The 12,486-nt window shown below is 41.2% G+C and overlaps 1 long non-coding RNA gene across 1 annotated transcript in view; it reads right to left on the reverse strand.

Annotated features, from left to right (window-relative positions):
- Nucleotides 1-1,122: 1,122 nt before the first annotated feature.
- Nucleotides 1,123-12,486, reverse strand: part of LOC128080763 (uncharacterized) — a 35,136-nt gene continuing 23,772 nt past the window's right edge. Inside the window, exons 3-4 of the long non-coding RNA XR_008206877.1 lie at nt 2,282-2,342; nt 1,123-2,163 (exon numbers count right to left, since the gene is read on the reverse strand). This is a non-coding gene — a long non-coding RNA (uncharacterized LOC128080763). The remainder of the gene's footprint in view (nt 2,164-2,281; nt 2,343-12,486) is intronic.

The following is a 12,486-nucleotide window of genomic DNA, read 5'->3' on the forward strand; positions in this document are numbered from 1 at the left end:
GTTACAATGTACTTTTTTCTCTCATGAAAGGTTATGAGGTCAACTTTCATTAATTACTTGGGGAACTAGAACTCGTGTGGTTCCTCTTACGCAGTAAACAAAACCCACTGTTCTGTTAACAACTTTTAATTTGGATTCCCATACCTAAGTGGTGACTTCACTCAGTTTCATCCTCTTCTCTCCAAAAGCAAAGCAACAGAATAAATATTAGAACCCTTTTTTTGAAGACTAGTTGAACTATAGCAATAGAATTCTCCCCTTGAAAAATCTTCCATAGGAATTTCCTTATGGAACCATAAACTCTCCCTTACCCCATAAAATACTGTTTTTGGTGGGGACTGGCTGTCATGACGACTTCTACAAGTGGATATCTCCTCCCAGAATGCATTAAACATTTTCCATGGCTTCTTGAATCAGTGTAAAGGAGCCCTTGTTCTTGCCTCACCTGAAGTAGTGCAACTGCTCTGTGCCTTATGTTTTGTCTTGAGGATATCCTGATGCATGTACTCCAATGTAAGTCAACTGGTCCACTGTCTCCAAATCAGAGGTTCAGAAGAAAAAAAAAAAAACAACAGAACACTTCTCTAGTGAAACAAAGCCATTTTTACCATCTCTACATGTCACAGCCTTGAAGCTTTTTTATTAACAAAGACCATGCTGTTTTTATACCAATACTGAAACCACAGAAAGTCAAAAGGAAAGTGAGAACATTTAACAGATTGTAGAGACCACATCTGAGTTATTATATACAAGATGCATGATTTTTTTTAATGTAAATTTGCTTTGCCATTGAGACAGATGAAAGATTTTTTTGCAAGCCCAGAGACCCCAGACCTTGCAGATTAAGCACTGATTCCTGCAGAATTTTGCTTTTAGCTTAATTCAATGCTGCAATTTTTGTTTTGCCAGAAACCTACCCGTGGAATGTACAAAATGACACTACTTGTTCATACAGATTTTCTAGATACTCCATGTGGATTATTTCCTTCCTTCCTTCCTTCCTTCCTTCCTTCCTTCCTTCCTTCCTTCCTTCCTTCCTTCCTTCCTTCCTTCCTTCCTTCCTTCCTTCCTTCCTTCCTTCCTTCCTTCCTTCCTTCCTTCCTTCCTTCCTTCCTTCCTTCCTTTCTTTCGCAAACTATTTTACCTTTAGAAATCAGAAACTGCTTACTAGCAATGATATATTTAAAACACTCCCATGAACAGTGACTCCACCTCTGAAGTGCAGCATGGGAATGCAGTGGGCGCGCTGCTGGCTCAAGGCACAATACTGTATCATAATTACAAATCCCTGAGACAACAGAGGTGTATCTTCCCATGCCAAAGTCCCGAGGAAATGGGAAGAAGAAAGGGCAGATAAGGCCCACATTTGGAAATGCTTTTAAACGTTCTTACCCCACAATATTGTCATGTCCTTATTCTTTTTCCTCTTACACATTCTATTATTCCTCTATTTCCTCACTCCTTTCTTTTTTTTTTTTTTACTATTCAATCTGCCATTCTCAAGAATCTTTCCCACTTAAAATGACAGTGATTACAGAAGCTCAATCTAATAACTCTGCTTATGTGCTCCACCGTTCTCTTACCTGCAGTGTAAACTCTTGTGACAAATTTTTGCTTTTTCTGTTCCTGTATAGAACTTACTACAACTAGGATTCCAGCTCTGGTATGCCTCTGGCACTAACCATATAAATAAGGGTAAAATGACAGGCAGACCTGTCCTGCAAAATATAGCAGGTGCCACTTCACATGTTGAGGCCTCACTGACAGTCACTTAGGTAAAAATAAAAGGCAAATTGGTAACCAGAGAAGATGTCCTTCTATGTGAAATTCCACTCCTCACTCCCAATGGCAGACAAAACAGGTCTGAACAGACAGATTGGGATCTGCAGAAGGGAAGCGCATCAAAATGTTGTCAGCAGAATCTCTTTGGAAATATCAGTCCACAAGGGGTATGGAGTGGAGGTTAATCAGGGAGAAGTGTGTTGTCAGGGTCTGGAGAACCACAGATGGACAAACCTAAGCAAGCAATCATGGAGTCAGCTATAAAATTTGATACCTCTTGTGCTGCCTCCATCACCCACATTTATTGCCAGGCTCCCTAAGATTTTCTCATGATGAAAAAGGCAAGCTTCATGCTCTCAGAAGGCTGGTTCAGGGCTTCTCCTGTTGATTTCCATGTGATAAAATAATCTGAGAAACCTTGTTTTGAAATTAATCATGAATGGAAGATTCCTGTCCAGTGCACTGAGAGAATCTTTAAGACCAACAAGACACTACTTACTTAGGTAATCATTGTGGCTTCTTCAGCTCTGTGCAGCAGCAGTTATTTGGCTCCTAGGCATCTATAAAAGGAAGGAAAGAACTTGTCAAAGAAGGATGTAAAGAATCATATAGGCTGATATATTTGGTATCAGCCAAATAGATCCCAGAAATCCTTACTCCAACTTTTGTCCTTTAATAACTGTTAAACCATTCTTTAGTGAATGTTTTATGTTAGCCATAACAGAGGGTGAAAACAGCAGGTAGGAGGAGTTTAACTTGATTTTCTCTGTCTCCATCCATGTCGCGTCATGGATTTCTGTTCTTTTTCACCCAAGATAGGAATCATGCTTGTCCTTATTTCAGAATTAGGTGCTGTAATCATCCATCACTGTTGACAAACTTGTTCACACCAGGTCCAACTGGATCCAGCCATACCTGGAGGCAGTGTTAAAACAGGCTTTCCAGAACTAAGTGTTGTTTCATCTCAACAGTGCAAATGTGAATGTAACCAGAAAAGTGTTCAACCCAATAAATACTCTACTAGATTCTGTCCAATCTAAACCTTTGGTAAACTTCTCCACTCATCTTCTGCTGGATAATGTTTTCGGCTTGTGTATCTGTGGTGCTCTTTCATTTGTGTGTCTGTAGTGCTCTATTTACTTCCATCTCCACTGCTGTGTTTCTGTACCCTACCTCTACTTTCCTCTGGGACATTCAACAGAAGTAAATATTACAAGGACTGAGATCTACTTTTCAAAAACAGTGCTTTTGTGATGGTGGAATATTCTCCTGTTTTGCATACTGTCAGGAATTTAACCCCTAGCTGCTCTTTAACTCATCCCAGCTCATCAACAAAACGTAAAACATATTACAAGTAACTTACAGGTCCTTAGCATTTCAAGTTTCATGTCAGCTCACTACAAAGAGCATTTGCTGGCTGGATGTCTCACAGCATGGGCCAGGAAGATCTGTAGAAGGTTTACATGCAATATACTCCTAAGTCTATGAGGAACAACTTTTGGAAAACGCCCAACTGCATCAGTATTATACAAGGAAAATGCTGTCAGAGTCTTTGCTCTTCTGTCTTTCATGCACAGCCAGTATGCATGCTTGTCATCAATGAATTCACACATATTATGTATGTTTCTAGTACTACACATAATTAGTAAAACAATAATGCAATTATAAGGTACTGATTTCAGCTCAGAATTGAGACGTTTCTGGAAGCCTTCTGAGCAATCAGATTTCACTGTACTGAAGCTTTAATTCATGACTCCCACACACTAAAAATTAACTGCTGGCAGAAAAGCAGTTCACTGTAGGACAGAACTACTCTGCAATCATGATGTTCAACAGTGACCTTGGAAAGCTCTGTGAACAAAGTTGCTTTTTGTGGGCAATAACTTTGCTCTTGGTTTAGCTGGATGTGGGTACACAAGAAGTAAATGTATCAGAAAGGCCAGGCTGGGGGATGTGTTCAGCACTGACTTCTAGATATGGGACCGTGTATTTTTAAAAGATAAGAGATTTAACTATAGCGCTTTTCCTCTGAGGAAACTTACATTAGCTGTTATGAGAACAGCAACAAAGTCCTTGTTGACTCTAGCTTTTTACACTGCAGCTAAAAAGACACAGATCCCATGAACTGTAAGCCAGAAAAACACATACTTTCATATGCACATGATACTTGGGATATAGGGCATGTAGTAACTTTAAAAAAAAAAAAAAAATACACACAGCCATATTCCTCATAATCTGAATTATACCAAAATTAGCAAATGCAGCTACTCCGACCCTCTCATTAACTACCTCTGGCTTGGTCTGCTGCTTCTGCATGTGACACCAAAGACTGGGAGATGGCAAACTAGGCTGTCTGTGTGGGAGGACAGAGCACTGTTCCACATCACATTTTCCTTACCATTCTCTACATCCAGATTTCTCTCCCTGCTCAACTCCACTCCCTTCCAGACCTTGAACATAATCAACCTTCATCCTCTTCTCCCTATGAGGACCACCTGCCACACCATATCCTCTTTGCTCAGTTGCACATTTGGTTTTAACTGCTGCCACAGAGCAATGCTAGAGAACTCACTGCTGAACTGGTGCACTCTCAAGCTGAACATAGCCAAAAAAAAACATGCTAGAGGATGGAGTATGGAGGGAACACTTTGTAGGACTGGAGAGTGCTGCTAGTGGCTGTGTGTGATGGTGTATGACTTGGTGAAACAGATCTTGTTAGGAAATGAAGGAGAGGAAGCTGCAGGACATGCACTGGGAGTTTAAAAGACTGGCTTTTTGTACTGTTGGGATAACCTAACAGAGTAAAAAGTTTTCTGAGGACCTGGCTTTCAGTGCCAAGCCAATCTAATCTGTAAATATCCTGCTGTCAAAGCTTCACTACCTTAAATCAAGTTATAGCTGCTAGACTGCATGTTCCTCCAATGCAGATTGCAACAGTCATGCACGCTATCATCAAAGCTTTCCAAGTGCTTGATCTTACACTCTCATGCATTAAATCCTAAACTCCATCTCTGTTCTTCCTGGAGGGTTTCTCAGGTAATAGGAGGAGCCACTATATTTAGAGTCCAAGAAGGCTGACAGAACTTCCTCAAGCCCGCAGCTTTCTGTTGTCTCTGTTGCTGATGAGTCCTGCAAAAAGACTCAAGCTGCTTAGGAAGACCTTCTCATGCCAAGGGACAAGCACAAGTGCAGCAGCACCTAGGGAGGAACTGAACTGAGAGCACAGATGAAATACGCCATGCTGTTCATAGCTGCAGAGCAAAGAGAGTCTACTCTGCCAACGCAGAAAGCCATAACACAGTTCAACTTTCTTATCTGCAACAGCTGAGAAGGCACTGTGTCACCTGGCAGGGCTCCTGGCAGAACTGGCAAGCATGGGGACTAAGAAAAGGGGCATGTGGGACGTGTGTCCCAAGGACAGGGCAAAGAAGTTAGGACAAGCCTGGGGATGAGTTAAGTGACCAGGAGATGCCACTGGATACAATTTCCTAGCAGCTAAGAACCTCCATGCTCCAACATTCTGTGCCCAGCAGCCAGGGCCTAGTGGTGTGGAGTTGCTGGGATGAGCACAGTTCCATGGTGAATAGGAGCCAGGGGGGTCTGGTGAGGAGCCTGGGGTCCTTCATTAGCCTGCGTCTCCTTCTAGCATGTTTGCTACCCCCTCTAGAAGCTCCAGCTGTGCTACTTGGAATTAGTGAAGTTTGCACAAGAGTTTTTTCCACTGTGAAACTTTACTGGGAAAACAGAAAACAAGCACATTACTTTCCTCAGCCTCTGGTGTGTAACTTATCATCTCCTCTGGCTTCTGAATGACAGCACCTAGCACAGCTCCTCTCATGCCTGAGTACTCACAGCCTGAGTGGCCCTACATGTTTGGTATTCAGCTGAGATACCTCACTTTTGCACAGGGCAAACAGAAGAGCTGAACTACCACAGCACAGGCTAGATGTGGTTAGCCATCTATGCATGCTTTCTTGACAGAAGCAACCTGAGTCTTACCATACCTCCTTACAAAACCAGTATTTCCTGCACTAACTAGAGGTTTTTGCTTTCAGGTACATGGAAAAGCTGTCATCAAGACTCTTGCCAGCAAACAGCAACAAACATAGATTCTCCGATTCACTTAACAGCCAGCGCTGGAGGTTCTTAAAAAGTGGCCTGGATGATTTCAGAAGCGGCTTCCCTCCTTCATCTGATAACATCATCATCCGAGGCAGAAAGGGGCTTTCCCCCATCATTCTACAGAGCAGATCCCACCTGACTCAACAAAAGGCACGGAAAACATCCGTTAAACCCACGTGCAAGCTCAAGTCAGAGGTGGAAGCCAGGAAGGAGTTCAGGAAGGACATTAATCATCACCTAAGCCACTGCCCTCAGTTACTGCACTCTCATTTGAAAGACCGCGTCTTTCCAAAGGTAAAGTTGCTGCCATTCTCTTGCAGTAAACATCTGTCCAGTACCTGAAACACAAAAACAGTCCAGGATTGTGTTCCCTCTTGCCTTAAAAGTCTCCTCCCTCATTATCTGTTACAAACAGGAAGCCAACAGAGTCCAAATGTATCTCTAATCTTATTATAGGAACAGCCATAAGAAACTGTCAACTGTCTGGGATGCCTTGCTGCTATGCTGATTAGTCACACGGTTCAGTTGCTAAACCACTCCTGTAGGACTCTGGAGAGAAGAGGCAGACTTGGAAACATCTCTGAAGTGTGCTAGGAATAATAAAGAATCTCTGATAAAAATAAAATAAGATAAAATAAGATAATAAAAAGGTGACTACATACTTTTTTTTTCCCCTGTATTATGAAGCATGTACTACCTAAAAAGTTCAGATTAAAGTCTGCAACTCTCAGTCAAAATTCAGGGCTTAAATCCCACTGGAGCAGATGAAAACCCTGGCCTCTGACACAAATTCTCTGATTTCACTCTCTTTGTATACAGAGAATGCCAAAGTGCAGATAAAATCACAAGCCAGTTTATTGTGTAATGCTGCCAGGTGCATCTATTGACTTCAGTATTCACTCGATGTGAACGGAGGGGACAGAGAGACTTCTTATGCGTATATGCCTCATTTTGGATTCAATCTGACTGAGTACAGTTCAAGTAGTCCATACTCAATTCTGAGTGAACTGTAACCTACAGAGTGCACACTTAAAATCAGCAAGCCAGTGGTACATGTTTTCCTGACCTGTGAGTCATGTTCCACAGGAATGCCACTTTGACCTTATAAAGCTTACACTAGGATACCATAGGACAGACTCTGGTGAAGCAGATTTGAAATTAGTTGTAGCTATATTCATGGTTATGGTTTCACCTTATTCTTCTTTTGAAGTCAAAGGTAAAATTTCTATATATTTCTATGGGAGCAAGTGATTCAGTGATTCTTAAAATCCCACTGCAATGCTTTAGGAATCTGTTTCCTTTAATTTCATTAGCCCTACATGCAAGTTGTTAGTGGCTTGAAAAGTATTCACAAACCAATTCTGCAGCTAAAAATTTACACAGCTGCATCAAAACCTGGATACATTCTATCTCCACATACTATCTTCTTGACTAAAGTAGATGTCTTGCATAGCAAGCAAAGGATTTTTACAGTCTCTGCTAACTGGAGTTTGCTATGGCTGTGCATTTGTGTGAAACTGCAGACCTTCAATGAATGTTTGCTTTGAGTCTGTCTGTCTTATGTCAAAAGTTGATCTCTTGTTTCTAAAACACACACTGGTACTGAAGGCTGCAGTTAGATTATTTTGCAAACCTGTTTTACATTACTGTTTATTCAGGCAATCATCTGACTAATACAATTCTGAAATGTAAGTATCTTTTAGCAGGCAATAGCAGTGAGAGCAGTATAGCTGAGCTCTCTGGAGTCTTAGCACGTACAAATTCTGCTGTCCCAGTCCTTAAGTGAGCAGACCTTATTACCATAAATGAGGAAAGAGACAAAAAATGACCAAAAAGTGGCTCTCACTGGGGGTCTCTTCCCAATTCCCAATGTCTGCTACACCTAAATGCAAACTTGGCAGGCCCAGAAACAGGCCAGAATGTGTCATAGCTCCTACCCCTACTCCCAGCTAGTCCATGGCAGCCATTAGCAAACAAATGTTTTATATGTCAGCCTTGACACAAATAGTTTGTGTCTATCAGCTTATACAATGAGGTTGTTTGTGTCACAGCCCTCCAGCTCCTGTCTCTGGGCAGGGCAACGCGAGCCAAAGGCACAAAAGACATTTGCTTCCCTGAAAACATGCCTGATGACAGAGGTCTTAAGTGGACAGTGCTGGAGAAGAAGAGACACACAGACAGGCTGCAGATGAGTAGCTCAGCAGCTCAGCTTCACCTTCTCTTAGTCCTGCTGAAAGCTTTGGCACCATGGCGGGATGCGCACACACACTTAGCAGGATTTTACTATAGTGCAATAAACAAAGTTCATCAGCTGTTCGGGTGGGCAGGTCTCCAGCTTGCCTCTGTGTGTACAGCCGGTCACAGCTGCTCATGGCAACACTGTGTTCAATTATTTGCAGCATTTTTTTTTTTTTTCAAAACAAAAGTGGTGCAGAAAAAAAATATTGGGGGTGGGGGGAAGAGAATGGTGCCTAAGAATCTACTGCAGTACCTGTCCATCTCACCTTCCTCAGAAGGCAAGCAGCACAAGCAGCATGGCACTCTTGCGCTGTTCCTAGGCCTGTGCATCTTGCAGAATCTAGCTCCCTGTCAACCCCTGGGACCCAGTTCAATGTTGTACTCTGTTGTGCCTGCTAAACTCAGGTTTGAGAATTTAACATCTTGTTACATCTTCTTTGATCTTTTAACATCATCTGCAAGCAGTGCTGGTCACTAATATGAGAACCATTAAGCTAGAACTTTAGTGCAGACAGGAATACCTTGCATAGGTTAGCTGTATCCTTTGACACTGCAGCAAGGGTGAAATAGGGAATAGTTCAGTAAAGAAAAAATCACACCCTTAGCCACATGACATGAGTCTTAGGATGGAGTCACTGCATGGCATGTTAGACACCAATTGCTGGTCACATCTCACAATTTCCTCTAATATAACTGGGTGAGAAAGGACTCTATGCTTTCTCCTGCCATCAGACCAAAGCAGCACATGACTAAGTGACCACTGACATCCTCTTGCAATGGTTACACTCAAGAAAGAGGAAATTGCAAGAACAGTTTCAGACTAGGGCATGCAGATTTGATGTCAGCAGTATTTCAAGATGTGAAAGATTCCTATGGCTGCCTTCTTTATATCCCTGGTTTCTTATTTCAGGTAAGAGAAATAAGTAACAGCAACAAAGATAACCCCATGCAACTGTGTGGTACCAGATCTGTAATATGGCATGTTTGGGTGAGGAAACAAGCACTTTACCACCAGAGTTTATAGAATATTTAGGAGAATCCTTTTGCAAATGAATTGTAAAGGGTTCTCAAAAGGTGATAGATAAGGCTACCCAGGAAGAAAGGCAGAGTGAGGGAACTGAGAGTTTCATTTAGAATTCAATTGCATGATTTATAATGTGATCAAAGTGCTTGCAGCTTTCAGGGAATTGTTATCTTCTCAAAGGGAGCACAATCATAGTCAGAAATATATAGATTTGGCATAAATCATCTCCTGAAAATTAAGAGTATCTTAACCTCTACAAATGAAATGCACTTGCACTCTGTGATGTATGAGAAAGTGTGAAAGAATAGATAGGCAAGCTGAGTTGAGAAAAGTACTTGTCAAAAGAAAGCCCACTTAGGACCCCTATGACTTGTTTCTGTTCCTCTCCTCTGCAAGTCCTTGGCTCATGTGATACTTCATTAAGACCAACTGCAGACAAAGCTCAACAAAGTCTTTCCTCAGAAAGGCAGATTAAATTTTGCCTGGCACCTTAAGAATCCAAGGGAATACCTGAGATGGTGTAAAGAACACATTTTTATGAGCCAGGTGAAGACAGCAGTGACATGGCTGTAAAGCATCCTTCAGTTACAACACACAGCTTCATTTCACAGTAATTAACATCATATCTAGGTTAAGAGAATGCACCTAGGATGAAAATGATGTTTGCTTGTAATGCTTGTCAACATGTGCTGTAAGAGAGTGTAAAATGATCACAGATCACAATCTGCACCAGTGTCCTGTTGAGTCTCCTCACAGGAGCTGCCCTTTTCCAGGAGCAAAAAAACCCTACATTTCTGATATATTCTCAGAATCAACTTTTCCTGTCTGAAAAATAATACAAGATTATATTACAACCTACAAACACATACGCATATATTCTTTTCTATCACTGAAACCTGTGTTTATTTTCTCAGTGCCTTTCAGACTTTGAACTTTGATAAATTTCTGTTAAAAGTTGTTTGAAAATAAATATTTGGATGTCTTTTATGTTGCATTTTTCTGTAGGCCCGACAGGGTAAAAAGTTGAGACAGAAGTCAAAGCATGATGTCTATGGGAAATTAGATGACCCTTAGGTCTATGAGCATGAATTTGCTGGAACATTTCAATTATTATTTAATTTATATGAGCTACGGAATACTACAGCTTCAGTGAATGTTGGGGTGTCCTTGACATGCTTAACATTTCATAGAACTCAGCCAAATACATTCAACTATATTTTATGCTTTAGGGGCTTGGATGGCTCATCACTGGCAAAATAAGGCAACAGAACAAAATTATGTCTTGTTATACTTCAACTATTGCTGCGCTGTATAGTGACCCTGCCACGCTGCTGCATGTAGAAATTCCACTGAAGAACAAAGGCATTTTGTTGGCATTTCTCAGTATGTCTCTATCAAGCATAGGGATTAAAAAACTGTGTACAGGGAAAGACTAAATTGAGCAAAATCTATAAATCTTCAACTTTGATCCCCAACTTTGATTAGTTTGATCTTATTGGGCTCCAATAGATTTTCACACTTCTTCAGTGTGCTGTCTTCTTTGTTTTGGTGTTTCTCTTATCTCCCCCCTCCTCTTTCAAATCTCTAGAAGGTAGGTAAAAAACATCAAGAACCAAAAATGAAATAGCATATGAAATGCTATTGTACTAGCAGGGAAAAAGGAGAATGGAGAACATCAAAATAGAAAGCCTGACTTTCAAAGTGAGTGACTAACAAACTGAGGAAACTGGCATGGGAAAAAATCTACATGGAAAAGTGATTTCAGGAAAGCTATCCTTCCTTGATATTACGGGCACAGCACAGGCGTTTAGAGGAAGCGTAGGAAATGAATCAGGAGACTGACCTGGACAAATGTTAAGCTCTCCCTCAAACCCAAGAAGAAATGCTGAGACAGACTACTAAAGGAAATTAAGAGCAGCACAAATATCCAGGAAAAGTAAGGAAAGTGGGCACAGTGAGATGCAGCTAGCAAGTGATATTAGATACCAAGGAGTCACTCCTTATTAACATTTCTGACGAACAAAACATCACAGGAGATTTTTTTTTTTCCTGTGGAGAAAGAAATTAACATTAGTCAAAACTTCAGTACCTTCTCTGCCTCATGCTACTGGAAAGCTCAGCCATAGTCAGACAGCTAAGATAATTAACACTAGTGAGAAAGGACAAAGGTCTCAGGATGCAACAGGGATGGGATAGGTTGCATAGCAATTATATCTGTGAATTGCTTTGAGTCAGCTAAGTGAGGATGAAATGCATTCTACTATGGGAAAAAATGATAGCAGACGGTCATTAGCTGTTTCCTTGCAAATTTATGGAAAACAGGTGTTTTTGCAAAGAATCCATACAAGTTGCAGTGGCACCCAACTAGAAAACACCTCAAGGACTCTGAAGGGCTTCAGCTGGATTTACAATGATCCTGACATGTCAGACAAAACCTGGAAAAAAAAGGAGTACAAAAAAAAAAAAAAAAGGGCTAAATTACTTCTGCCAAGAAGAACTTCTCAGCTGTGCAAATACTGAACAAGGAACAACTGGCTAGGCTAAAGTTCACTTGAGAATACAGGGATTTGAAGACTGTGAATGTCTGCAACACCCAGTCATGAAAAAAAAAAAAAAAAAAGGAAGCATCCTATAGAGAGCAAAGATGAACATGAGATAACCCTCTGTTCTTCTCAGCCTGGGTAAGATGACCTCGGAGGTTTGCCCAAGTTTGGTCACTGTTCTTTAAGAAAGCAAAAAGAGTTACATGCATAATTACACATCTATGACCAACATGTAAAGACAGAGCAAAATGAGTTATGCATATGGATAAGCAGTAACAGAGGACTTGATTAAGAAGCTCTAATTAAGAAGAAGGGAGATTCAAGGAAACTGGAAATACTTTACTCCCCACATGTCTTTGGGACAGAAGCTATGTACAATATCATAAAGCCGTAAAATACCTATCTAAGAACCGGTCTCTGTATGGCAGGCGAGAGCTTTCACCGTCACACTCTCTCTCCTCCCGTGCCACCTGCTGGCTATGCGAAATGCTGCACAGAGAAGAGTCAAGCGTGCAAAGCCGACACTCGCAATTGACAGGAGGAAGAGGCGGGACAGAAACACAGTTGGGTTTATGGTTTCGTCCAGGAGCGTGATGCATGTCTAAAGTATACTTACGCTTCAACCTTCTCATTTTTCTGCTTTGTTGGGTAAGGACCCAATGCAAAAAGATTTTAACAACTGTCAAGAAGACCCCTGTGGCAGCAAAAAGGCTAACTCCCAGTGTGTCTTGAGTCTTGACTTGAGATTTTGATCTGGCTTCTACTGAAAAATACAAT

The sequence above is a fragment of the Tympanuchus pallidicinctus genome, unplaced genomic scaffold (assembly GCF_026119805.1).
Source record: "Tympanuchus pallidicinctus isolate F22 unplaced genomic scaffold, pur_lepc_1.0 scaffold2, whole genome shotgun sequence".
Taxonomy (NCBI): Eukaryota; Metazoa; Chordata; class Aves; order Galliformes; family Phasianidae; genus Tympanuchus; species Tympanuchus pallidicinctus.